Below are 25,785 nucleotides of genomic sequence, written 5' to 3' on the forward strand. Positions count from 1 at the left end.
GTGTTATTTCCCGTCGTTCAGCTTGCCTACGGATAAAGCCCATCTCTTTTGCCCGCGATGGTCGCCGATATCCATCGTGGGCTTCGCCAAGTGGTCACGGCTTTTACTCAGGCAGAGGATACTCCATCTGATAAGATCCCTATGGCAAAAGCGGAGCTTCCTTACACCTATCTGATGGGGTGGCTAGTTCTTCATCGCCCTGATCTGATGGCACCCCCAATGATGCAGATCTATCTATTCCTTTGCTGCGACTACTCGAGGCCTACAAATGGAAAGTTCGGGACATTTCAAAAGTTAGGAAAAGTTTGCATATGCACAAGGGTTGGGTGATCAATCAATGCTTCCCTCGATTTTCCAGCAAATATGGTGTATTGCTTGCCGATATAGAAGCGCCCGGAACAAATCGGACTTCTCTTGATGTTGGCTGTTTTAGATTGCTCATGAACATAAGGCCATGCCATCTCATTTTTCGAGTGAAGGAACGCTGCTATTTAGAGCCTTATCTGCCATGCTGGTTTGCTCGTCAATTTGGATACGACCAGTTATACGTCGAGAATCCAAAATATCGGTTTCAAACTCATGGCGAACTAGTGGATGGCGTTCGAGCTTGGCTGTGGAATATGATGAGCTGTACTGGTGCTAAGTTGAATACTGACCGCCACTAAGAGCTCACATATTTATGTTGCAAATTGATTATGGCAGCTAACGAGTCCGTTCCACTAAGACTAATTAAGGAGTTGATGGCTAAAGCTGCATCATGTATTACTGAGAGGATGGTCCGAGAAAATCTACAGGAATGAAGGAAACACGACAATAAGCTCGCTGGTCCCTCAGGCAAAGGCAAGCAAAAGATGGAGGAAGTAGAAGAGGAATCGTTTGCTTCTGACGATGAGACTTCCAAAGAGGATGAAGTCACTGCTGGTGGTGCTATAGAGGTCAACAGCGTCTTCGAGGAACATGTAGCAGGTTTGTCTGAGTCTTTTATAAAGAGCTATGGGATCTATCGATCGCTGATCGAGCTCGTTGACTTAAAGCTGGAAAGAAATGGAGAATTTTGCCCACTCATAATAGAATGATGGTTGAACTTTCAGATGTAGGTTCTGAGGGAGAAAAGGGGAGAAGTAGCCTTGTCACTCATCCTCGATCTCGAGCCACAACTCAAGCTGGATTGCATGTCGAGTCGCGTGCTACATCAATACAGAACAAACCTATGGATCTTAAAGAGGTCGGACCTACGAAACGACTGAAGTTGACCATCAAGCGACACGCTAAACCCTAGGCTTCTCAAGCGGAGGTGGCCGACGATGCGCCCAATGGTGGGGAAGGTAATGTTTCAACTCTTGTCATCTTTTTAGTCTTTTCATCTACCAAGTTTTAGACTTAGCAAATTTTATATTCTAGGGGGTCATGAAGAAGACGCAACGATGTACAACCCTCCTTCTCCTGACTTAGACTTTTTTAGAGGATCCAGCTTCATGCCGCGAGCAGATGAGGCTATGGCTGAGGATCAGGTGGGTGGTGAAACAGATGTGGCCCTTGAAACCAGTGAAGGTGTCATTATAGGATCTAATTTGTCCACAATGATTGCTAGCCTAGGTACATCTATTACCGGTAGTACACCTTTCAGGTGGCAATTTCGAGCATTAAACGACTCAGAGTTCATCCCTCCTCTAATTGCTTATATGCTTCTGGATCTTTTAGAAAAACTACAAGAGGCCATTGCCGATGTCGGGATGGCAGAGCCTACCATTACTACTGGAGGTAACTTTAGTTCCCATTCATCATCAATTTTCAACTTCCCATCTCATGTCTTAACACTTAGACCTTTCTACAGATGTTTCGATGGAAGGCCCAAGTGATAAAGAAACCCTTCACAATGCAGTCGACGTATCTCCATCTGATCCCATACAAGACCCTTCGGGACCTGGTGACAGACTGCTCGATGACATGTTGTCAGAATAAAGTCGTCATTAGCCTATCGAACCGATCATCGAAGCGGTTGAACCGGTCATCGAGGCTGTTGAACCGGTCATCGAGGCTGTTGAACCGGTCATCGAGGCTGTTGAACCGGTCATCGAGGTTGGTTCCTCTGTAGGTATGAATTTTATCCCTTTGTGAAAGTTATTCCCTTATCAGTCTTACTTAACCGTAGGGGAGTTATGCTTGTAGGACCAGTCGTTGAGACTGATACAGCTACTATTGTTGGGATATCTGACGATCTTGAGGGTCTTGATTTCTTGCTGTTGGTAGGAACTATTATAGAAACTTAGTCTTCATTCGCTCAAACTCAGCTCAGAATCCCGCCGACTAAGATGACTACTGCAGCTACAGGGATCAGTCATATTGAACAGGTCGTAATACCAACTAAAGAAGTCGGTACATCCATGACTACTACATCCGCAATAACTCTAATGATTTATGTAGCCAAGCAAGCAGTGACAAGTGCAGAGCATCAAATTGAAGAGCCTAACTCTAATGATTTATGTAGCCAAGCAAGCAGTGACAAGTGCAGAGCATCAAATTGAAGAGCCTTCAGTTGCCATTGGTGAGCTTTGTTCCGACATTTATCATGAAACTACTCGGACTAAAATTCCTAAATAGTTACTCTTCCTTTCAGGGCTCTCAGCCCAGCTTTATGATATCGTCATGGCGCTGCTATCTAATAAGGACCAAGATAAAATCCTCCTATGCATGGAAGTTCGTGCTTTCTTCTCATTTGTGAACGAGATGGTTGATAATCTTCTTCGCAACGGGCTCTCCATTGACCTCTTCAAGTCATATCTTGATCATCAAGTGACCTTTCTAAGGAGTCAAGGGTATTCAGATCTGGCGGACGCTATCACCGTAGACTTGGTTCGCCTCGAGCGTGAGCTTGAAAAGCTGAAGGAATTTTAGACAGCTGGAGTTTCTTCATATGTGGCTGCTCAGATGGAAGCCAAGTTACAAGCATGGTACGAAGCTCAACATCTGCTGACTCTAAGATTCGGGAAGAAGTTGGTCTCGTTCACCAAATGGAAGCGGCTTGTGCTGGCAAGTCGGCATCTCTTCGCAACATTGATTCTTCTCTTGCGTCAGGTGAAGCCACAATAGCCCGACTAGAGCTAGAGCTAAAAGCGGCGAAGGATGCTCAGGCTACTTTGAAGATGATGAAGGTACATGTGGAGCGCGTTCGAGAAGAAATGTCCAAGCAATTGGCTCTCACCAAAGAGAAGTTGGCCACGATGAAAGCGGAAGCTACGAAGGTATTGGCTGCTGATGAGGACTCTATGAGGACTACCCTACAGAGCGAGCTTGAACAAGCTTATACTGTAGAATTGTCTAAGTTAGAGCAACAAGTTCTTAGCCATAAGCTTCATGTAAATTGACTTTGACTTTTGTACCTGCAAACTCAATATTCATTAATAGAAAATATTTGTTTTTTTTCATTCATTATGTCTCTTTGGCAAACCCTCAGCCATCAACGGATTTGATATGTCTTTTTTCAATCGGATTTGATATATTATTGGATTTTTGGCAAACCCTCAGCCATCAACGGATTTGATATGTCTTTACCGACTACCGTTTGAGTTAGGCTAGCATGCGGGTTGTCTAAATCCATTCTGCATATAACGTTATGCTAAAAGAATGAATTCTCTTAGGCTTGACGCTATGATATTGATTATATAGACTTTGTCTTTGTCACGAGAATAGACTACCCGCAACGCGTGTTAGGCTAGCATGCGGGTTGTCTAAATCCATTCTGCATATAACGTTATGCTAAAAGAATGAATTCTCTTAGGCTTGACGCTATGATATTGATTATATAGACTTTGTCTTTGTCACGAGAATAGACTACCCGCAACGCGTGTTAGGCGCCGACACATCCTTACTTAGGATTCAGGATAACAGTCCCCAGAATTAGATTCTGGTGTCTTTTTCAATCGGTGAAAGACTAAACCGGCAACGCGTGTTAGGCATTGATTTATCTCTACTTAGGGGTCGAGATTAAATCCCCCGTGCATGAGGTGCATGGATTTGGAGTTGATAATTGTGTCCTTTGTTGGGGTAAAGACAAACCCGGTACTGGAGAGGAAGAATTTTATATTCTATCTCCAGGTCTTCTTAAGGTAAAGACAAACCTAGAGCGGGAGAGGAAGAATTTTATATTCTATCTCCCAAAACTGAAGAGGAAGAATTTTATATTCTATCTTTAGGTCTTCTTTTAGGGTAAAGATGGACCCCAGTAGAAGAGGAAGAATTTTACATTCTATCTCCCAAAACTAAAGAGGAAGAATTTTATATTCTGTCTCTAGTTGCAGAGGAAACGCAAGGTGGGATCTCCACTCTAAGAATCCGAAAAGGAGACTAAGATGACTACTGCAGCTGCGGGGATCAGTCATATTGAACAGGTCGCAATACCAACTGAAGAAGTCGGTACATCCATGACTACTACATCCGCAATAACTCTAATGATTTATGTAGCCAAGCAAGCAGTGACAAGTGCAGAGCATCAAATTGAAGAGCCTTCAGTCGCCATTGGTGAGCTTTGTTCCAACATTTATCTTGAAACTACTCGGACTAAAATTCCTAAGTAGTTACTCTTCCTTTCAGGGCTCTCAGCCTAGCTTTATGATATCGTCATGGCGCTGCTATCTAATAATGACCAAGATAAAATCCTCCTATGCATGGAAGTTCGTGCTTTCTTCTCATTTGTGAACGAGATGGTTGATAATCTTCTTCGCAACGGGCTCTCCATTGACCTCTTCAAGTCATATCTTGATCATCAAGTGACCTTTCTAAGGAGTCAAGGGTATTCAGATCTGGCGGACGCTATCACCGCAGACTTGGTTCGCCTCGAGCGTGAGCTTAAAAAGCTGAAGGAATTTTAGATAGCTGGAGTTTCTTCATATGTGGCTACTCAGATGGAAGCCAAGTTACAAGCATGGCACGAAGCTCAAGCATCTGCTGACTCTAAGATTCGGGAAGAAGAGGGTCTCGTTCACCAAATGGAAGCGGCTTGTGCTGGCAAGTCGGCATCTCTTCGCAACATTGATTCTTCTCTTGCGTCAGGTGAAGCCACAATAGCCCGACTAGAGCTAGAGCTAAAAGCGGCGAAGGATGCTCAGGCTACTTTGAAGATGATGAAGGTACATGTGGAGCGCGTTCGAGAAGAAATGTCCAAGCAATTGGCTCTCACCAAAGAGAAGTTGGCCACGATGAAAGCGGAAGCTACGAAGGTATTGGCTGCTGATGAGGACTCTATGAGGACTACCCTACAGAGCGAGCTTGAACAAGCTTATACTGTAGAATTGTCTAAGTTAGAGCAACAAGTTCTTAGCCATAAGCTTCATGTAAATTGACTTTGACTTTTGTACCTGCAAATTCAATATTCATTAATAGAAAATATTTGTTTTTTTTCATTCATTATGTCTCTTTTAGTATAATGTCTCATTCTTTTTGGAATAATCAACCACAAAACTTATAGGATTTTTGGCAAACCCTCAGCCATCAACGGATTTGATATGTCTTTACCGACTACCGTTTGAGTTAGGCTAGCATGCGGGTTGTCTAAATCCATTCTGCATATAACGTTATGCTAAAAGAATGAATTCTCTTAGGCTTGACGCTATGATATTGATTATATAGACTTTGTCTTTGTCACGAGAATAGACTACCCGCAACGCGTGTTAGGCGCCGACACATCCTTACTTAGGATTCAGGATAACAGTCCCTAGAATTAGATTCTGGTATCTTTTTCAATCGGTGAAAGACTAAATCGATAACGCGTATTAGGCGTTGACTTATCCCTACTTAGGCTTCAGGATAAAATTCTCCAGACTTGGATTTCTGGTGTCTTTTTCAATCGGTGAAAGACTAAACCGGTAACGCGTGTTAGGCATTGATTTATCTCTACTTAGGGGTCGAGATTAAATCCCCCGTGCATGAGGTGCATGGATTTGGAGTTGAGAATTGTGTCCTTTGTTGGGGTAAAGACAAACCCGGTACTGGAGAGGAAGAATTTTATATTCTATCTCCAGGTCTTCTTAAGGTAAAGACAAACCTAGAGCGGGAGAGGAAGAATTTTATATTCTATCTCCCAAAACTGAAGAGGAAGAATTTTATATTCTATCTTTAGGTCTTCTTTTAGGGTAAAGATGGACCCCAGTAGAAGAGGAAGAATTTTACATTCTATCTCCCAAAACTAAAGAGGAAGAATTTTATATTCTGTCTCTAGTTGCAGAGGAAACGCAAGGTGGGATCTCCACTCTAAGAATCCGAAAAGGAGAAACTAAGAGTGGGATCTCCACTCTGAGAATCAGAAAGATTTAAGCAACCCTAACTTTTATAGGATTGGTTGCTTAAACTAAAAATAACTCTTCGTTTATCGAAGTAAGATTCGGACTTCGGCCCTAACTTTTATAGGTTTGACCGAGTGGGTTGGAGACAATTGTAACTTTTATAGGTTTGATTGCCCGAATTGAAAGTGGACCTCTCATTCATGGATGGAATCGAGAGGGGATTCTGGCCTTGGCCCTAACTTTTATAGGTTTGATCAAGAAAGCAGTAGGAGTGGAATACAGATAGCAGTGAAAATACCGACTTGTACTAGCCACTCGATGGAAGTGGTGGAAGATTATGAATTGTCAAACACTAGTGGGGGTTTCGTGAGGGAAGATTGATTTGTCAAAATGATCGAATCTCGTCTCAACAAAACTATTCACGAAAGTTGGTGAATTTAATCTCAGTAATGAGATACATTACATCAATGAGGACATTCAGATTCCATATGGGGACTTCTTGCTTATCCCTTTTGTAATTATCGGGTTATCCCTAAGAATACCCCTTGTGATATTCTTCCGGGAACTTCCCATTACATGGGTTATCCCGAATGAACTAAGGGTAGTACTTTTTTAGGAACCTCCCGTTTATCGGTATCTTGAGACAGGCGCCTTCCTTGGTAATAAGGTGATATGCACTATTTGAGTAGACTATCTCTACTATAAACGGCCCCTCCCATTTAGGTTCAAATTTGCCTTTCTTCTTGGCATTAAGGATCATTAGTAGTCGGATGGCTAAGACCAAGTCTCCTTATTTAAAACTCTGTTGTCGAACTTTTCTATCAAAATCTTAGGAAATTCTGGCTTGGTAGAACTCGATGTGCTGTTGAGCTTCTAAGCACTTTTCATCGAGTATCTCGAGTTCTTCAAGATGTTTCTGATGCTGTTCTTCGGTTGTTAACTCTGTTGCAAGAGTGATCCGAAGAGATGGAATTTGGATTTCTAACGGAAGAACGGCTTCACACCCGTATACCAAAGAATATAGAGTCGCTCCCGTCGGCGTGCGGACCGTGGTACGATAGGCCCATAGAATTTCGCCAAGCTTATCATTCCAATCTCGTTTATTAGTCTTCATGAGTTTTGATAAAAGCTTTATGATAGTCTTGTTAAAGGCCTCCGCCAATCCGTTCGTTGTGGGATTGTAAATTTTCGACGAGACGTCTTGAATCTTAAACTTCTTGCAAAACTTAATGAAGGCGTTACTGACAAATAGGGGCCCATTTTCATGTTTGATTCGCCTTGGGACACCATATCGGTAGATAATATGGTGCTTGATGAAGGCAATCACGTTGCTCGACTTTACTTCTTTAAGCGGAATCGTTTCAGCCCATTTAGAGAAGTAATCGGTAATCACTAAGATGAACCAGTCGCCTTTGATGGACGGGGGAAAAATAGGACGAACAACGTCCATTCCCTAAGTTTCGAAAGGCTATGACGTAGCTGAAGGGTGCAAATGCTCTGGGGGTTGGTGCATATAATTCGCGTGTATTTGACACGTGTGACACTTCTAGGCATACGCGACTGCGTCATTTATCATGGTGGGCAAGAAATATCCCATTCTTCTATTGCGGTCATAAAGTTTAGGGACAGGTTGGTGCACGCCACAAACTCCTTCGTGTGCTTCTCTAAGGACCTCTTCAGCTTCTTTAGTCAATAGGCAATGTAGTAGCAAACCACCGATGATATAGCGTTTCACTCACTGTGTTATAGTAGAACCTTGGTGCTCTCCATCTGATTGAGTCCCTTTCCTTCATGTCTTTCGGTAAAATCTCGTGTAAGACATAATCGATGATAGGAAAACGCCAATCTCGTGGCTCGAACTCAACTTGTGTTGAATGCACTTCTTTAGTATCCTCCTCTTCGTTGTCTATATTGTAGATTAGTACGAAGAGTTGATGAGTTCTTACCGTAACGAATTGTTCCATTTCGGGAGGCTGCGTCAGGGACACTGCTAATGCTGCTAGTGCATCGGCGTATACGTTCTGTAGATGCGGAATGTACTCAATGAAGAATCCTTCGAATGATTCTGCTATCTCGACGGCCAGCTTATAGTATGGTATCAAATCCTGATTCCTGACCTCATACACTCTTTGAAACTGCTTAACTTTGAGTTGGGAGTCACCGAAAGCTTCGAGATACTCAACCCCCAGTTCTTTAGCGAAACTAAGTCCGATGAGTAGCGTGTTATATTCAACTACATTATTCTAGCACGGCTCGATTAGAGAGTAGGCTCAAGGCATCACATGTTTTCCTGTGGAAACTAAGACAACTCCAACTCTGGAGGAGATCTTAGAACATCTAGGAGCACTTGCTACATTAGTTGCTCGAGAAGCACCGTCGAAGTACAAATGCCACACCTATTGATGGGAGGTTACGTTGGCTTCATGAGTCTCATCTGGTAAATCGTCATATACCTCGACGGTATCCGTAGTTAGGTTAGCTGCTAGGAGATCACAAATAGCTTGTCCTTTGACTGACTTCTGTTGTTTAAAGTGTAGGTCATATTAGGACAGGAGCAGTGCCCATTTTGCTAACCGTTAATTTATGAAAGCTGGCTGCATCACGAACACCCAGACTGGGTTAAGCAGTGCCCATTTTGCTAACCGTTAATTTATGAAAGCTGGCTGCATCACGAACACCCAGACTGGGTTAATATTGGAAATGACGTAAATAGTCTGTCCGACCAAGTAGTGCAGCATCTTTTGAATCACGAACACCAAGGCGAGACACTCCCTTTCAATCATTGGATACCTAGATTCAGCACCCATGAGGGTCCGGCTTAAGTAATATATGGCTTGTTCGTGACAGTTATCATCGTCTTGTACCAGTAATGTACTTAACGAGTGGCTCGTCGCCTTGACATAAATCAAGAACGGTTTGCCTGACTTCTGTGCAACGAGCATATGGGGTTTTGAGAGATATTCTTTAATATTCTCAAACATTTTTTGACAAGCGTCGTCCCATATGAACGATACGTCATTCTTTGTGAACCTGGAGAATGGTTGACATTTCCCCGAAAGGTTCGAGATGAACCGACGGATATAAGCCAACCGTCCTTGTAACCCTCTGAGCTCTTTAAGGTTTCTCGGGGGTTTCAACTCGTTAATTGACTTCACTTTATTAGGATCGATGTGAATACCCTTGATGGTGATGACGAATCTAATAAATTTGTCGCTGGACATTCTGAGGAAACATTTGGTAGGATTCATCTTCAGTTGATGAGTTCGCATCAGGTCAAACATCGTCTTCAAGTATTTGATGTGATCATTTTTGTCACGGCTTTTCACGACTAGGTCATCCATGTAGCATTCGACAGTATTCTAGAGATGCTCCTAGAAATTCTTTGACATGGCTCTCTGATATGTGGCACCTGCATTCTTTAAGCTGAAGGGCATAACCGTGTAGCAGAAAACGCCGAGGGGTGTTCTGAATGCCGTATGTTTTTCATCATCTGGATGCGTCTTTATCTGATTATAACCAGAAATCCATCCATGAAGGACATTCTCTAGAATCCACACATATTGTCGATGATAACATCCGTGATAGGAAGAGAAAAATTGTCTTTCGAGCAGGCGGTGTTAAGGTCTCTAAAATCGATACAAATCCTGATTTTCCCATTCTTCTTAAGTACCGGGATGATGTTGGCGAGCCATTCAGGATGTTGTTCCTCCCTGATGAAACCCAAGTCGATAAGCTTTTTAACTTCAGACTCGATTGCCTCCATAATTTGCGGACGAAACCGTCTTTGCTGTTGTTTGATAGGTTTGACATCCGGCTTAATATTGAGGTGATACACTGCTACATTTGGATCGAGTCCTGGCATATCCTCGTACTTCCATGCAAAAACATCAATGTACTCCCTAATGAGGGCAATTAGCTCTTCTTTCTCATTTGGTGAGAGACTATTTGCAAAAACATCAATGTACTCCCTAATGAGGGCAATTAGCTCTTCTTTCTCATTTGGTGAGAGACTATTGCTAATGAATATCGATTTCTAATTATACTCGTCACCCATATTTACCTGGATTACTTGATCCTCGGTAGGGGTTCCCTTTGTTCAAGCCTATCACCATGCTGCATATTCAGTTGATGAACCCAAGGGTCTTCCTAAATTGGCATTTGGTCATCTTCCTCTATTGTGATGGGGTCGATCGTAGCCATGTTCGACATTAGTCTTTTGAACATTTCGCCAAGACTAGCATCGGATTCCCGGGCTGAAGAATCAAAAGAATATACGTCTTTACCCTTATTAGCTATTTGATCAATGACCTACTAGCAGCACTCATCATCGGACGAGGAGACATAACCTAAACCTCTTTTATGGCTATAATAATTATCGGGTTTTCTTTTTGGTACATAGGCCATACCAGGCGAAACTCATGGACCTCAACCAAAACAAAGATCCTCTCCGAGTGCGAAGTCATATCTGTATCTCTCTATGAGATTACACGCTTTTGTATCATATCTAAATAAATAAGAGGCAGGTTTATCATCATCATCATCTTCTTCCAAGAAGTGGTCTGGTATCGAAAATTCTTTTCCTTTACCGTAGACAACTTCCTTTTCACCCCCTGCCTTTGCTGGGACGACAAGTGTCATTTCGAACGAGTCCTGAACATGCTTTTTCATCATACAAAATGATTAAAATGGCATACACAGTTTTTGGTCATTATACAACCCCTTCATGACGTTATCAAGACACAACAAGTACTCTAAATCATCATTTATGGGTACTTCTTCGGCAAATTACCAATTATAGCTACTATCCGATGACTCTTCATCATCAAGATTGATTACATGGGTACAATGTCATTAAGTACAAAACCATCGTTGTAATCAAACCCAGCCTCGGTATCATCTTCTTCTTCATTTTCCGTGCCTTAGGCTGATGGTTCAGTATCGGATTCAGCACCGTAGAGAAGGAAGTTAGTAAAATAATTTTATAACACCTTAAACGGTTGCTTATCCGCGATTACCGTCTTGACCTCATTATTAGTGTCTACATATTTAAGACACTGATGGAGGGTAGAAGGGACTATAACGTTACCATGGATCCAAGGACGACCTAACAGTAAGTTATAGGAAGTCTCTACGTCGATCACATAACACGTGACTTCTGACGTAAAATCTCCAATCTGGTATTTTACTCAAATTTTACCCAACGATCTGGATCCACTGGTGTTGAATCCGTAGATCATAGTGCCTGTGGAGGCTAGCTTACTGGCCGGTATTCCGAAACTATATATCAATCGGAGTGGCATGACGCTAACAGCGGAATCCGGATCAACTTGGATCCGGTTGACAACGCTGGAACCAATATGTCCGATGAAATACAAGGGTCGGTCATGCTTTGAATTCTTTGTTTGCATGTCCTCCTTGGTGAAAGAAATGCAAGGAAAGTGGTGTGCCGCGAGATTGCAATGTTGAACTGGCGGCTCTGGTTCCTCAGGAGATGGCTTGATCTGAGTCAAGAAAACGTTAGAATTTGCCAAGGCTTCTTGCAATGCCTCCCTCATGTCTTTCGAGAGACATAACAGCTCATATAGAGTTATTCTAGCTGGTATATTGGCTAACTATGTCATAATGTTGAAGCGGTGCGGAGTGCTCGAGCTTCCCGGTTTGTCTCTTCCAATTGGTTGATTGAATCAAGACTGTTTCGGGTTCTGAACCTCTTGGTGTAAGGGCTCCTTCTCATTTAGCTTTTGTTGAGTCTTTTCAACAGGTGCCGGGGGAGTTGTGACCACTCCCATTTCTGCTAATATCTTGGAGGGAATAGTTTTGGTTATCCCCTGCTTAGCTAACTGCACGGAGGCGATCGGGTATTTGAAATGGTATTCATTCCCGCTCCGGGTAGCAAAGACTTCTTGCTCATCTTTGGAGAATAGGAAAGCAGGGGTTCTTTCATCGTTTCCTTCTGGAATGGCCGAGGCTCTACAACAGGACTTTCCTTTGCCCTTTGATTTCTTCTTGGATGACGATTCGGCCTACTGTTCGTCTTCAATCAGATCGGGATGGACCCAGAGAATCTCACAATTTGGGGTTGTGTGTGGCACAAGCCCTTTCTAGCGTTGTTTGTGAGGATTGTCGTTGACGGTCTTCACTGCTACATTCATTACGGGGTCAAGCTGAAACTAATTCAGGAGAACAGATCCAAAGTTGATTGACACTGCGTTCGTACCGTCCTTCTTCTCCTTAGATTGTTTCATAGTGATGACCCCTACATCGATCAAGCCCTAGATTTTATCTTTCCGCTCTATGGAATGCGCAGTACTTTGGGCCATTAACCCTTTTAGCGTCTTCCTGATCCTGGATCGGAGGCAACTTGATCTTGTTGTTCTTTATGAGGTATTTAAAAATACCGGGGACCTCGTCTTGTTTAAAAAAATAAACCTTCAGGAATTTCGGTTCCGAAGCCTTCTGCTTTTGAGGTTGTCGTTGCCACTGTGACTGTTAAGACACCTTTGTCTACTGCTGTTGTGGTTGTAGTTGCGCTTGCAGTTCGAATGTTTGGTTCGCGTCGACTGCGTTCGCTTGTGCTTTCCCTTTACCCTGAGGGACAAAATTCTGCTATGGAGCAATTGTCGTCGTTTGACCTCTTTTGGTCTTCTTCCTCTTGAGGAAGCGTTCGGCTCGTTCTCCTCGCACCTTCAAATCCCTCTAGGTTTTGGATGGCGCCATTCCCATGACTTCGAGGATATCCAACGAAAGATTATTATGACAAGTTTCAAGGACGATGTCTTCGCTGATCGGATCTCGACAATTCATTGCTTTGTTCTAGAATCGTTTGACGAAGTTCTCGACTAATTCTCTATCCTTCTGTTTCTCATCAAATAATGTTCCGATTGAAACCTTAGTGTCGTCATTGAAGAAATTTGTGAGAAACATGTCTTTCATGTCATCCCAACTATTGATACTCCTCAGCTTAAGATGGCGATACCAATCGAAGCCTGCTCAGTGAAGAGTGCCAACGAATGACCGGACCATCAAGGGCTCATTGCCAAAGATTATTCACAAATGAGACTTGACGTATATTAAGTGCTGAGTGGGGGGAACCCTTTCCGTCAAACGAAGTGAAGTTGATCAAATTAAACTTCGTCGGGTATGGGATTAATTCCCACTCTCTCAGGTATGACACAATATTCCAAAATTCTTTACTTCTTGAGCAGTCATCAACGCATTGATTTTGCTCTCTAAGTCCCTCATTTTTTATCCTTGCTCGTATCTTTCTTTTAGCGATCCTGAAGAGAAGTGATGTAATCATCCTTCATATTATTATCATCTGAGGGACCACCCCTAGCATTGTTATCAACGGGAGGGATATCCATGTTGGCATTCTCGTCTACTTCCCGATCACTATCAACTTGGTAAGGATTATTGCGACAACTGGACTCTCCCTACTGATTTGTTAGCGCCACAATTTGTTGGCTATGCATTTCTCTCATCTCCTGCATAGCCATCTCCATTTCAAATTTGAAATTCTCTTTATGCTTGGTTAGAGCGTCTTTGAGAATTTTAGCCATTTGTTCTATGTTGATCATATATGACTCATAGGATCGTCCCGCACTGGATGTCGTATCATCAGAAGCCATTGCCGAGCAAGCATCCGACGTTTCGTCATCTGAGGATAGTCCCTTTTGCATTCTCTGGTAATCCCTTCGTCTACTGGTCCCTGATCGCAATCAGGTTATTCGTTGGGATATTCCTAAAAACTTGTCCGGACTAAAGTGTCGTGTTGACTTTCCTTTGCTGGTCATGTTGACGGACACTTCTGAAAATTCATCATTTTGAGTGGCTGATTTCTTTCTACGGAAACGCCTTGGTTTGGACTCGGATGTTCCGGTGGAGATTCTTTCAAATACTGAAACTCTCTCCAGGGCAGGTTTGGGACAGCAACATTTTGACAACACTGCCTTGATAATCTTGGCACACGAACAATGAGAATCTGTTTCTCGGGTACTTCTTTTTTGGGACTTGTTCATACCCCTAGCTTGATAGTACAACTCATCGGTCTTATGGCTGGAGCAACCCATTGTGTGTTAGTACAACCCCCTAGGTATAACGTCATCGTTAGACGAATACGCTTTCCTATGGGAACTCAACGCTTTGTTAGCGTCTTCAGGAGTCACATGTTCGAGGCTACGTATTCGTGAGGGTAGGACCTCACGGGCTCCCGGACTTCGATGCGCAATCTAATGCGGTCGGTTGTAAGGATTTTTCCATCATGCATTCTCTTCCACTACTTAGGAGGATGATTACGACCCCCAGCTTGATAAACCGTTCGAGACTCATTCAATGGGCCCAAACATTCCTTGATTGGAGCATTGCCTCGATCATCATGCAAAGGACCAAGGCGATCGGCTATCGTCTTCCTGCTTTTGGACAAGTCTACACTGCTATAAGTCTTCACTGAAAGTGCGGAACTCGATGGAATCAGAGAAACAGGTGTAGAACATCTTCTGTCTTGGTCCTGACGTCGGTCAAACTTGAGTGACCCGCAGTTTGGAGGGTCACATTGAAGTGACCAGCGGCTAGGAGGGTCATATTGAAGTGACCCGCGGCTGGGAGGGTCAGATTGAAGTGATCTGCGACCGGGAGGGTCAGATTGAAGTGACCCGTGGTTGGGAGGGTCAGATTGAAGTGACTCATGGCTTGGAGGGTTAGATTGAAGTGACCCGCGGTGGGGAGGGTCAGATTGAAGTGACCTGCATTTTTTGATCTTTTCGGCCGCCGTCTTGGACTTTGGCCTCCATACTTTTTGCAGTCTTGGTGGCTTCTTTTCCACTTTTTCCTTCTGCAATTTTTTGGCTTCTTGCACAAGAAATTGGGCTTGCGCAAGCAATACGCGGTGCTTCTGGATTCGCTCCTCAAGGGTAGAGCAGGTCCTCTTAATGCATACCCATTCGTTTTCTCTACTTTAGAGGAGGGTTTGCTCGATCACCATTGTTGTTCTTGGGACTGCCTAGATTTCAGATCCACATCATAGTGGATCCCATCCATTAGCTCCAAAGCCTTAGCAAGTTGACGCGTAAGGCGTTGACGCCGTCTTTAGCGCGCCCTCTTTGACAACGTTAGCGTACCTTCAGTGACTGACTCTTTGGTCAAGGAGGAGTTCAGATCCGCTGATCTAACTTCACCAGATATCGGTGACACGTCTCGATTTACAACTGTAGTGGCGACGACACGAAGATCATCTTCTCGGGTCTTCGTGTCGGACTTTTCTGGATCTGCGAGGAGAGGCGGATCTGGAGGAGGACAAATATTCCTCAAAATTCTGTTGGTCGAACTTAAATTTGACCTCTTCATTCACTAAGATCTTGATCGCTGGTTGCGGTACGATAGCTTCGGCAGCGAAGCTATTGGCTCTCATTGTAGTCGCCAGCTTGTTTTCATCGAAAGTAGTCTTCATTATCAATTCCATTACAACTTTAATCATTTACAATGAATTCAAATAACAAAAATATAGATTACAACTCTCTTGAAAATAAACACAAGAACTGTTTATCAACTCTTGCTTGCGTGGGGTCTTCGCCGGTGCCGGGGATGTTAATATGCATGGACGACCGTGGATCAGATCCGGTTACTGGAAAATTGATAGAGCTCTTACTTCACCAAAGAAGTATTCACACGAAGCCCTGAAATCGACCAAGCAAAATCTGTAGCTCTTCTCGAGATTAAGACTAAGCCAAATCTCAAGGAACGGATGGGGGGATACGGGTTCAGATCCTCCGAAAGCCTTCCTCTTTATGCTGAAGTTCGCTGGGATCTGATTAACCTTCACTAAAATTTCGTGCTCCTTGACTCCTCAATCAAGTAGCACCTCGCCCCCTTGATAAAATTCCAAATCCGTAAAATGGAGGTCTTAAGCTCATATTTATAGGGCTTCAGATGCGGGTATACGGATGAGAATGAGCGATTTGGCCTTATCTTTAGTTAATAATGACCTAACCATGTTTGTGGATGATATCAAGTCAGTTGGGAACCCATGGAATAGATAAATCTCGAGAAAACCCGTCGAAAACCGTCAAAATGTATTTTTGGGTCTAACCTGCGCGAAACAGCTCGTGCTGACCCGCGCGGTAGTGGTTCACCTCGTGGTGAACCGCGCGCATGGGTTACCAGGTGGTGACTCGCACCCCCACGCGAGTTGAGACTCTTTCTCTCTCTTTTCGCATTTCGGTGTTTCGTTGACTTGTACGCTTCGCTGAGGCTAATTGACGAACGCGAGTTGACTGACGTGCGCGTGTTGACCGATGTGCGTGAGTTGATTGACATGATTGTGTTGACCGACGCATGTGAGTTGATTGACGTGCATGTGTTGACCGACGCGCGTGAGCTAACGGACATGCGCGTGTTGACCGACGCGCACGAGGTGACTAACGTGCGCGTGTTGACCGACGTGCGCGAGCTGATTGATGTGAGCTTGTTGACCGATGCGCACGAGGTGACTGACGTGCGCATGTTGACCGACGTGCGCGAGCTGATTGACGTGTGCGTGTTGACCGATGTGCATGAGCTAACTGGCGTGTGCATGTTGACCGAAGTGTGCAAGCTGAATGACGTGAGCATGTTGACCGACGCGTACAAGGTTATTGATGTGCGCGTGTTGACCGATGCACATAAGCTAACTGGCATGCGCGTGTTGACCAACGCACGCGGGGTGCCTGATGTGCGCGTGTTGACCGACGCGCGTGAGCTGATTGACGTGCGCGTGTTGACCAACGCTTACGAGCTAACTGGCGTGTGCGTGTTGACCGACGCGCGTGAGGCAATTGGGTAAGCCTTCTTGACTCGTCCACTCTTTGCTTCGAGCTGCATGCGGGCTCTCATAGGCAATTTTAGACGCCTACAGATGTATTTCCATAGCCTTGCTTCGAGCTGCATGCGGGCTCTCATAGGCAATTTTAGACGCCTACAGATGTATTTCCATAGCCTGAGGTAGAAACACACCTATCTCCTGATGAAGGTATTTAATCTAATCTAATTTAGGACATGGTGGACATCCTGCAGGATCAAAATCTTATCCGAAGTCAGCTTTAGGTTGATACGACCTATTCTAGATATAGGATCAAAATCTCACCTGTTGTAAAGCATTCGTCGATAAGAATACTATTGGCGTTGGTAGCACAGCTAGATTTGGATTTGATCCAGATGGATGTTGAGACAGCCTTTCTACATGGAGATTTAGAAGAGGAGATCTACATGACACAACCTATGGGGTTCAAAGCTTTAGGAAAGGAAGAATTAGTATGCAAGCTGAAGAAGTCTCTTTACGGATTGAAGCAACCACCATGACAATGGTACAAGAGATTCAACGACTTCATGATTGGATGAGGATACACGAGAAGCCCATATGACCTGTGTGTTTACATGCACAAGCTACAGAATGGTGAGTATATTTATTTGCTGTTATATGTTGACGATATGCTCATTACTTTTAGGAATACTTCCGCTATTAGAAAGTTAAAAAAGGAACTGTCATCCGAATTTGAGATGAAGGATCTTAGAGAAGCAAAGAAGATATTGGGTATGGAGATTGAGAGAGACAGGGTGAAGGGGAGGCTGAAGTTGACACAAAGGAGTTACTTACAGAAGATGCTGAAGAAATTCAGTTATGATGGCAATGCCAAGACGGTGAGTACTCCATTAGCTCCCCACTTTAAGCTATCTGCTAAGATGTCACCTGTTTCAGTTGAGGGCCGTGAATACATGTCCAATGTTTTTTATGCCAATGTAGTGGGTAGCATGATGTATACGATGGTGTGCAGAAGGCCAGATTTGTCATAGGTCGTGAGCATGGTATCTAGGTATATGCATGACCCAGCAAAGGGTCATTAGGAGGCCGTGAAGTAGATTCTACGGTATATAAAAGGTATCATGGATGTTAGTTTGGTATTCGTTAAGAATGGGAAGAATGGGCAGGATTGTATTGGTTATGTGGATTCCGAATATGCGGGGGATCTTAACAAGCGTCGGTCTACTACTGGATATGTTTTTACACTAGTAGGAGCACCGGTGTATTGGAGATGTACACTTTAGTCTACAATGGCTCTCTCCACTACGGAGGTAGAGTATATAGCATTGACTGAAGCTGTAAAGGAGGTTTTGTGGTTGCAGGGGTTATTGGATGACCTGGGGATTACACAGGATACCATCAGGGTACATTGTGGTAGCATGTCAGCTATCTATTTGGCCAAGAACCAGGTATATCATGCTCGTACCAAGCACATTGATGTTAGATTCTTTTTTTGTTTGAGATGTATTGGATGATGGGGATGTCAGATTGGAGAAGATCCACACAAAGGATAATCCGGCAGATATGTTGACCAAAGTTATCACTGGAGTGAAATTTGGTCATTGTTTGGAATTATTAAACATTCTTATCTATTGAGGGCCTTTGGAGGCCATGTGGTGAACTACGTGAAGGCCTGTTTCCTTGGACAAGAGGATACATAGGCAAGTCTTTATGATGCAGCCGATTTGGTGAGTAAACATCAACGTTTGGAGAATGGTCTCATTCTAATTTGGTTCCTGACTTATTATGGATTGAGTCCATTGTCGTGAATTGTTTCACTTCGTACTGGACACAACAAGTGGGATATTTGTTTTGGTTGGTGTCAGCTCAGTTTTGGGGAAACGTTCACCGAGGTGGAGATTTGTAGAAGATCGTACCTGAGATCGAAGCTCGCCTTCGATGGAGAAGTTGAGGAGGTGAGGAAGATCGCCTATAGAGGTCGATGGCGAAGTTGAGGAGGTGAGGAAAGTTGCCTGTTCGAGATTGCAGGCGAAGTGTGTGGCTAGGTCGAGCTTGGGAGGCGAGCGGATCTCGCCTGCTGCGTGGATCGAACTCACCTGTAGCGGATCTCGCCTGTTGATGTCGCCCTCGCCCATGATCTCACCTGCAGCAGAGTGAACCTCGCCTGTGCATGGTTGGAGCCAGCTGGAGCATAACTGGAGTGCATAGACCGACCGCCCTAGGGTTTCCCTATAAAAGGGAAACCATATTCGTGCGTGAATTAGTGAGCGCGAGAGCAGAGAGAGAAGAAGAGATTGGCGACGGCAATTTCTTGAGCTTCCATTCTCTTTGCAGTTTGGAAAATTTTTGATTTTTATTCCCTTTTGTCCCTGTTCTCAATTACTGTTGAGAAGGGGTTGGTGATTATTAATTGGGGAAGTATTTTAATAGAGAGAGAGAGTGTGTGTTTGAGCATTGATTTTGGAATAAAATTAATTGCTATTTGTTTGAGAGATCTCAAGTTTTAGATTCGCTCTCTTATTTGTAATTTCTTATTATTAATAAGAAATTATTGTGCCGCTCCCGTGGACATAGGCAGATTTGCCAAACCACGTAAAATCTGTTGTCTTGCATTTGTGTTACTTGTTTGGTTGTTGATAAGTATTCCAATCTCGTTTGTATTTGTGTGCCTTCGGTTCTGTTGCGTACAACAGGGTGTTTGTGACACTCTTATTTATTCCAACATCAACAAATGAGTGAGAATTTAAGAGGCTTAAATTATTTAAGTGTAACATCGGTTAGTCGACTTTGGCAGTAGATTGAGCCAAACAACACGTTACACTTGTTGGGTCCCACGGCTTGTACCACACCAATGGACCCGTCAGGCCGGGGCGTGACATGGCTAATATTAGAAGCGGACATATACTAAGTTGACTGCTCAAAGCAGCTAAAATATCATATTGATAATTTTCATCGTTATGCTACAGGAATAAATGATTTGCTTTTGTAAAAGGTTTATGTTGTTTAGTTCTGATATCTTCTAACTCCCTTTGTAGCCTGCTTCACCCACTACTTTGGGAAAGGAGATCGCAAATTGTGCTTTCAGACTAAGTGAAGTAGGGAAGACCTTTACAAAAGTGTAAATATTGGGCAAGTGTGCTGGAGCTGTTGGAAACTACAATGCACATAAAGTTGCATATCCTGATATTGATAGGACAACTATTGCAGCTGAGTTCGTGACCTCTTTGTGGTTAGGTTTCAACCCTTACGTGACACAGGCATGTTTATTTACTTCTACTACTTTTCTCTTTGCAAGGTTTACCTATCTGATTAATTTTAGCTTGATGGATTTTTTTGCGTAATTAAGTAGTGCATAGACGATTTTGATATGGTTTTTTCTTTGTGGATGACTTGGATAGGTTTCATTAATGGGAGGAGTACTTTATTTACCTGTACTTTTTTGACACTACTGCTTGTATTCTTTGTTCTCTGCTTGAACTAGTTTACTAGTAAACAGTCCTCGTGAAGATTTAGGCAATTATACAAACTGTAAAAGTGTATAACTAATAGAGCCTCGAGATTTTCTTTAATAAGAGTTTTGCAATCGACTCAGGTGACTGAAATGTAGGTTTTTTTTTGCCATTTCTTGTTTCAAGAGTTTACAAAAGGTGATTCATATAATAAGTAGATACTATGATGTGCATGCTTGATAATATGTAGATACACTTGCAGGTTATCCATCTATCTTGGAATTATAGTACATTTATCAATTAGCCTATTCTATACCAACCAGTTAGTGCATAAATAATAATAGAATTGCAGCGCCAGCTAATAATTTTGTTAAGTTTGTGTTGTCTGAAAGGTTACGTTAATGTGGCCTATGAATGAAATGGCACTTGGCTTGCATGCATACTCTCTATCTGAGCCTGTTGCTTGCTCCGTATACAGATTGAGCCGCATGACTATATCGCAAAGCTTTTCAATGTAGTTGTTCAGTTTAATAACATCCTGACTGATTTTGATCGGGACATATAGAGCTACATTTCGTTTGGTTATTTTAAGCAGGTAACTTTCTTATGCTTGACAACTATACCCCTATAATATTGGGACCTATTTTAGCTCCAAAACTTCCAATTTGGAAATAAACGATTTCATGATAATTTTGCTTTTCCAGATGACCAAGGCTGGGGAGATTGGATCTTCAACTATGCCTCATAAAGTTAATCCCATTGATTTTGAAAATAGTGAGGGCAACTTGTTTTTGGCTAATGCTATTTTATCTGCTAGCTCTCAGCTCGAAATTGCCCATCTCGTGTATGCAGGTGTGTATCATTTACTTTCCCATCTTTATTCATGGTTCTTGAGGAGTACCTAATGTGAAGTTTAGTGCTATATCACAGTTCAAAAAACACGTCTCAGTGTTTCATTTTGGTAAAGTGATACTATACTTATTGCATGTGTAATCATTAACAGAGGGATTTGACTGATTCCACTGTTTTGAGGAATTTGGGTATTAGATCTCGGTATTCTCTCTTGGCATACAAAAGTGCACTACAAGGAATATGGAAGCTTCAGGTTAGTAGTAAAATCTGTATGAGATGGTTATCACTAGAGAATTAGATATAAAGCTAGATGTGTTATTGGTAGGAAATGTGCCGCTGTCGTTGTTCTTTGCTTAATGTATGTTGTTTGTTCTGTTCTTGCTTTAACTATTTGGGCTGGGAATATGTTGAATTTGAATTCATCACTAATGCAAGATGCTAAATTCTGTGAATTACAATATCATAGAAATGTGGATCCATTTCAAGATGAATTCTTATCTTGCTGTCAACATAATTTCTATGCGATGTACATCCATCTAATAATATATATGATTTTATGGATGTTTAAGTTTTTTTCTATAAAAGTATTTCTTTTCTAAAATTGTACTAACCATTTCCCTCAAAAATATTATATGAACTATGTATTTGCTATCCTTTTCAATTTCCTTTAGATCTATTATTTAGGATCCATAACTATGATATCTGGCAAGATTCTTTTGAAAAAATTCTGTCTGTACGTCCGAGTAGTTGATGCGAAGAAAGATACATCTAAAAGTGGCAAACCTCCTTTTTTGCTCAATATGCTGCCGACGTATAAAGACAATCCCAATGTTAATATTTAATTAGGTGTGGGAAATGGGTCGGGTTGGGTCGGGTAGGGTCATAGTTGACCCAACCCGTATAAGTGTGACCCAACCCGACCCGTTTAACAAATTAGTCAATGCGATCCGACCCGTTTATTAAACGGGTTACCCGACCCAACCCATATAACCCGAATGACCCGTTTATCAAATCTCAGTTCAATATCGTGGATACTATATCGATCAAGATGAAATTCTTTTGACTCTTTCACAATCACAAGTCAAAATATGCAATACTGCTACATAGATTGTACAAGAGATTGACCCTTTTAATAAACAATCCTAATTAAGGATTAGGTTGCCGCTTATTCACAGCATTATAAACCACGGTTGACCCTTTTAATAAACAATCCTAATTAAGGATTAGGTTGCCGCTTATTCACAGCATTATAAACCACGGTCCCTGCCTTTTTGGCCATCACCTCACTCTGACGAAACCCCAGTCCCTCTGATCCACGCACGGCATAAAAGTCAAAACCGAACAGAACCTGGGATTTAGAAAAAAACCAGCGCACTCCAAGTTTGACCTCTAACCCTTCAACCCCGTAACGTAGTTCCTCCTCAGATCCAGAGCTCCACTCTCGACCAGATCCCAGCAACTCTCCCCCATCAAGGTGAAGTAATTCCCCGACAGCGACAGGTTCTCCAGCTTCCCGCAGCTCGCCAGGTCGCAGAGCACGTCGGGCACCCATTTCCTCCCCTTCTTTGACCACCCCTTATCCTCCTCCGATCTTGTCCGTACTAGCGGAACCACGACCGATCTCGACTGTTGAAATGCTGGCTCACAATCGACGAGGGTCGATACGCGGCCGACCGTGCTAGAGACGCTGAACTTAGCGGGAAACTGGGGGTCGAAGGAAGAGGAGAGAGAGGAGAAGGAGGAGGATAAAGACGACGGAGATGATCTTCATATTTGGAGTTTGCAACCCATTTAGAATTAAACGGGTCGGTATTAGGTTACATGGGTCAGTTCGGGTCAACCCTATTTTACCCATCTAATAAACGGGTCAGTTCGGGTTGACTCGTTTATGACTCGACCCATATAACTCGACCTATACCCAATATAAACGAGTCGGGTCTGATCGGGTTGATGGGTCTGGTCATAATTTGCCACCCTTACATTTAATCAAGTTTATTTTGAAACTTTCCCAAATTAGTTTGAAGTTTAAAGCTCATTATTTTAAAGTAATAATACTTTGATTGTACATTTTTGTTACAGTGCCATCAATATGTCTCATTCCAAATTACATATTTAATAATGACATGACTCATGAAATTACACTGCTTTGTAACTCTCTTCGTTTCTTAATATTTCTTCTCCATCATGTGTAGGTAAATGAGTATCGTCTCAATGAAGACCTGGACCAGGTGTGGGAGGTGCTTACAAAACTAATACAAACAGTAAGTCCCGACAGTACATTGCACTTCCCTTTAGACTGTTAGCGTCTATGGTTAAATCTGGAATAATACAGATATATAACAGCAAAAACTGAATAGAAAACAAAAGTGCAGTAATTTAAAATTTTCCAACTCATCTGCTGTGCGTTTGTAAAATGCTGTGCTTAAAGCATTATTTGGCCTACCCCGGTGCAAGGATCCTAAGGCCAAATTGCTACCAGGAATAGCAGTCCAGTACTTTGGTGTGCACCGACCCAGTACTGTCAAGATCTCCTTGATCTATAAGGCAAAGATCTCCTCGATCTATTAGGCAAAGATCTCCTCGATCTATAAGACAAAGATCTCCTCGATCTATTAGGCAAAGATCTCCTCGATCTATAAGACCTTCTCGGTCTAGGCACTGTTTATACAAGCACTAGCTATTCTACAACATATATATCTGTATATATTGATTGTTATTTTTATAATGAATTTTCCTTAAGGATTTAGGGTCTATTTATAGCATTTGGGAAAATAATATGCACTAATAAAATAATAATATTTTACTATGCTCGTGGGACACACATCTTAAATTTTCTTCAGTAGGGCCCATAACTTTTGATAAAAAATTAAAAACATGGGCTGCTGCAACAGCCCATGTGATTGTTGAAAAAACATAGACTTTATTATGATTGCTTTTGTATAATTTTTCTTTTTTCTGCTTTTGTTGGTTATTTGATGTAATATCAAAGGTCTGCTTGTATGTTGTATTGCTTTTGAAGGTTTTATATAGAACATCTAATTCCACCTCCCCCAGCATTTTGACTATATATTGGGAAAGATAACAGTCCAAGAGAGGGGTATTTCCACTTGAAAACAGATAGAATATAATTACATTAAGTCTCAATGATGGTCTAGTTACGAACTATTATTCTAGCATTCCTTATTAAGCTGGAAGAGCATATAGACCTGTCATTTTCATCTAGTTAAATCTAAGCAAAAAATTCCCTTCCCCTTCCTCCCCCAAACCCCCCCCCCCCCAAAAAAAAAGGTAATGTTTTAGCGAAACCGTTACCTATTTGTCTGAATTGACATGTGAAATGACATTTTGCTCAATATCATTTCATAATGAAGAGACAATCAACCTTTATATGCTTCCTGTTCTCATGAGATTTAGTCTGTACCATTGGCAATATAGCCAGAACCTGATTATTACCACGTATTTCCATAGCATGAGGTAGAAACACACCTATCTCTTGATGAAGGTATTTAATCAACATAATCCCTCAAGCAGCGAGAGCCATAACTTGATAATCAACCTTAGCATGATGAAGGTATTTAATCAACATAATCCCTCAAGCAGCGAGAGCCATAACTTGATAATCAACCTTAGCAAAAAATCATGGTACAATAGTCTGCTTCATCGTGAGATCACCATATTCCTCCAATAAAAGTACAATATCTGCCAACGAGACACTATCAAAAGTATCATTTGCTCAATCAACATCAAAATAATCAATAATATTAAAGAATAAAAGAGACCCTTGTTGTTGATGGACTCTCTCTTGTTTTCTTGCATTAGGTTATGCACAAATACAATGTCCCAGAGGCATATGGGAAGCTGAAGGATCTCACCAGAGGAACAGTTGTCAGCAAGGAGAGCATTCAAAAGTTCACTGATGGCTTGCAATTGCCATAAGAAGCAAAGAGCGTTCTCTTGAATTTGACTCCCCAGCCATACATTGGAGAAGCAGAGAAGTTGTCTAAGTCTATCGACGATCATGTGGATTTGGTGAATGGGTTCAGGCTTTTATAGCCATTGAAACAAACGTTGAATGAACGAGATGAAAATTTTACTAATTGAACTCTTCGTGGTTCATGTTACTTCCCCTTTGTATTTTCGTTATGAGCAAAGGCAGTTGATACCACAAACCGTTTGTGTTTGTATTATTGTGTAAGTTTGCAAGGGTAAATTAACAAAAGGAAAACGAAATTGAATAAGCTTGCAGCATTGTTGGGTGATCTTTAGACCAGTGCAATCAATTTCATTTGGTTCTTTTACTAGTGGCCTGGAGGAAGAAAATTGCAAGCAGGAGGCTTCAAATACTAGAAATGGATTCTGGAGAAGCAACACGGGTATGCTTCCATGTATTGCTAAGTTCATTGTATTCTCCTTG

The 25,785-nt window shown here is 42.4% G+C and overlaps 1 pseudogene; it reads left to right on the top strand.

The window, feature by feature from the left end:
• LOC109845847 overlaps positions 1-25,543 on the top strand; it is a 74,774-nt pseudogene extending 49,231 nt beyond the window's left edge.

This window comes from Asparagus officinalis, chromosome 6 (genome assembly GCF_001876935.1).
Source record: "Asparagus officinalis chromosome 6, Aspof.V1, whole genome shotgun sequence".
Classification (NCBI taxonomy): domain Eukaryota; kingdom Viridiplantae; phylum Streptophyta; class Magnoliopsida; order Asparagales; family Asparagaceae; genus Asparagus; species Asparagus officinalis.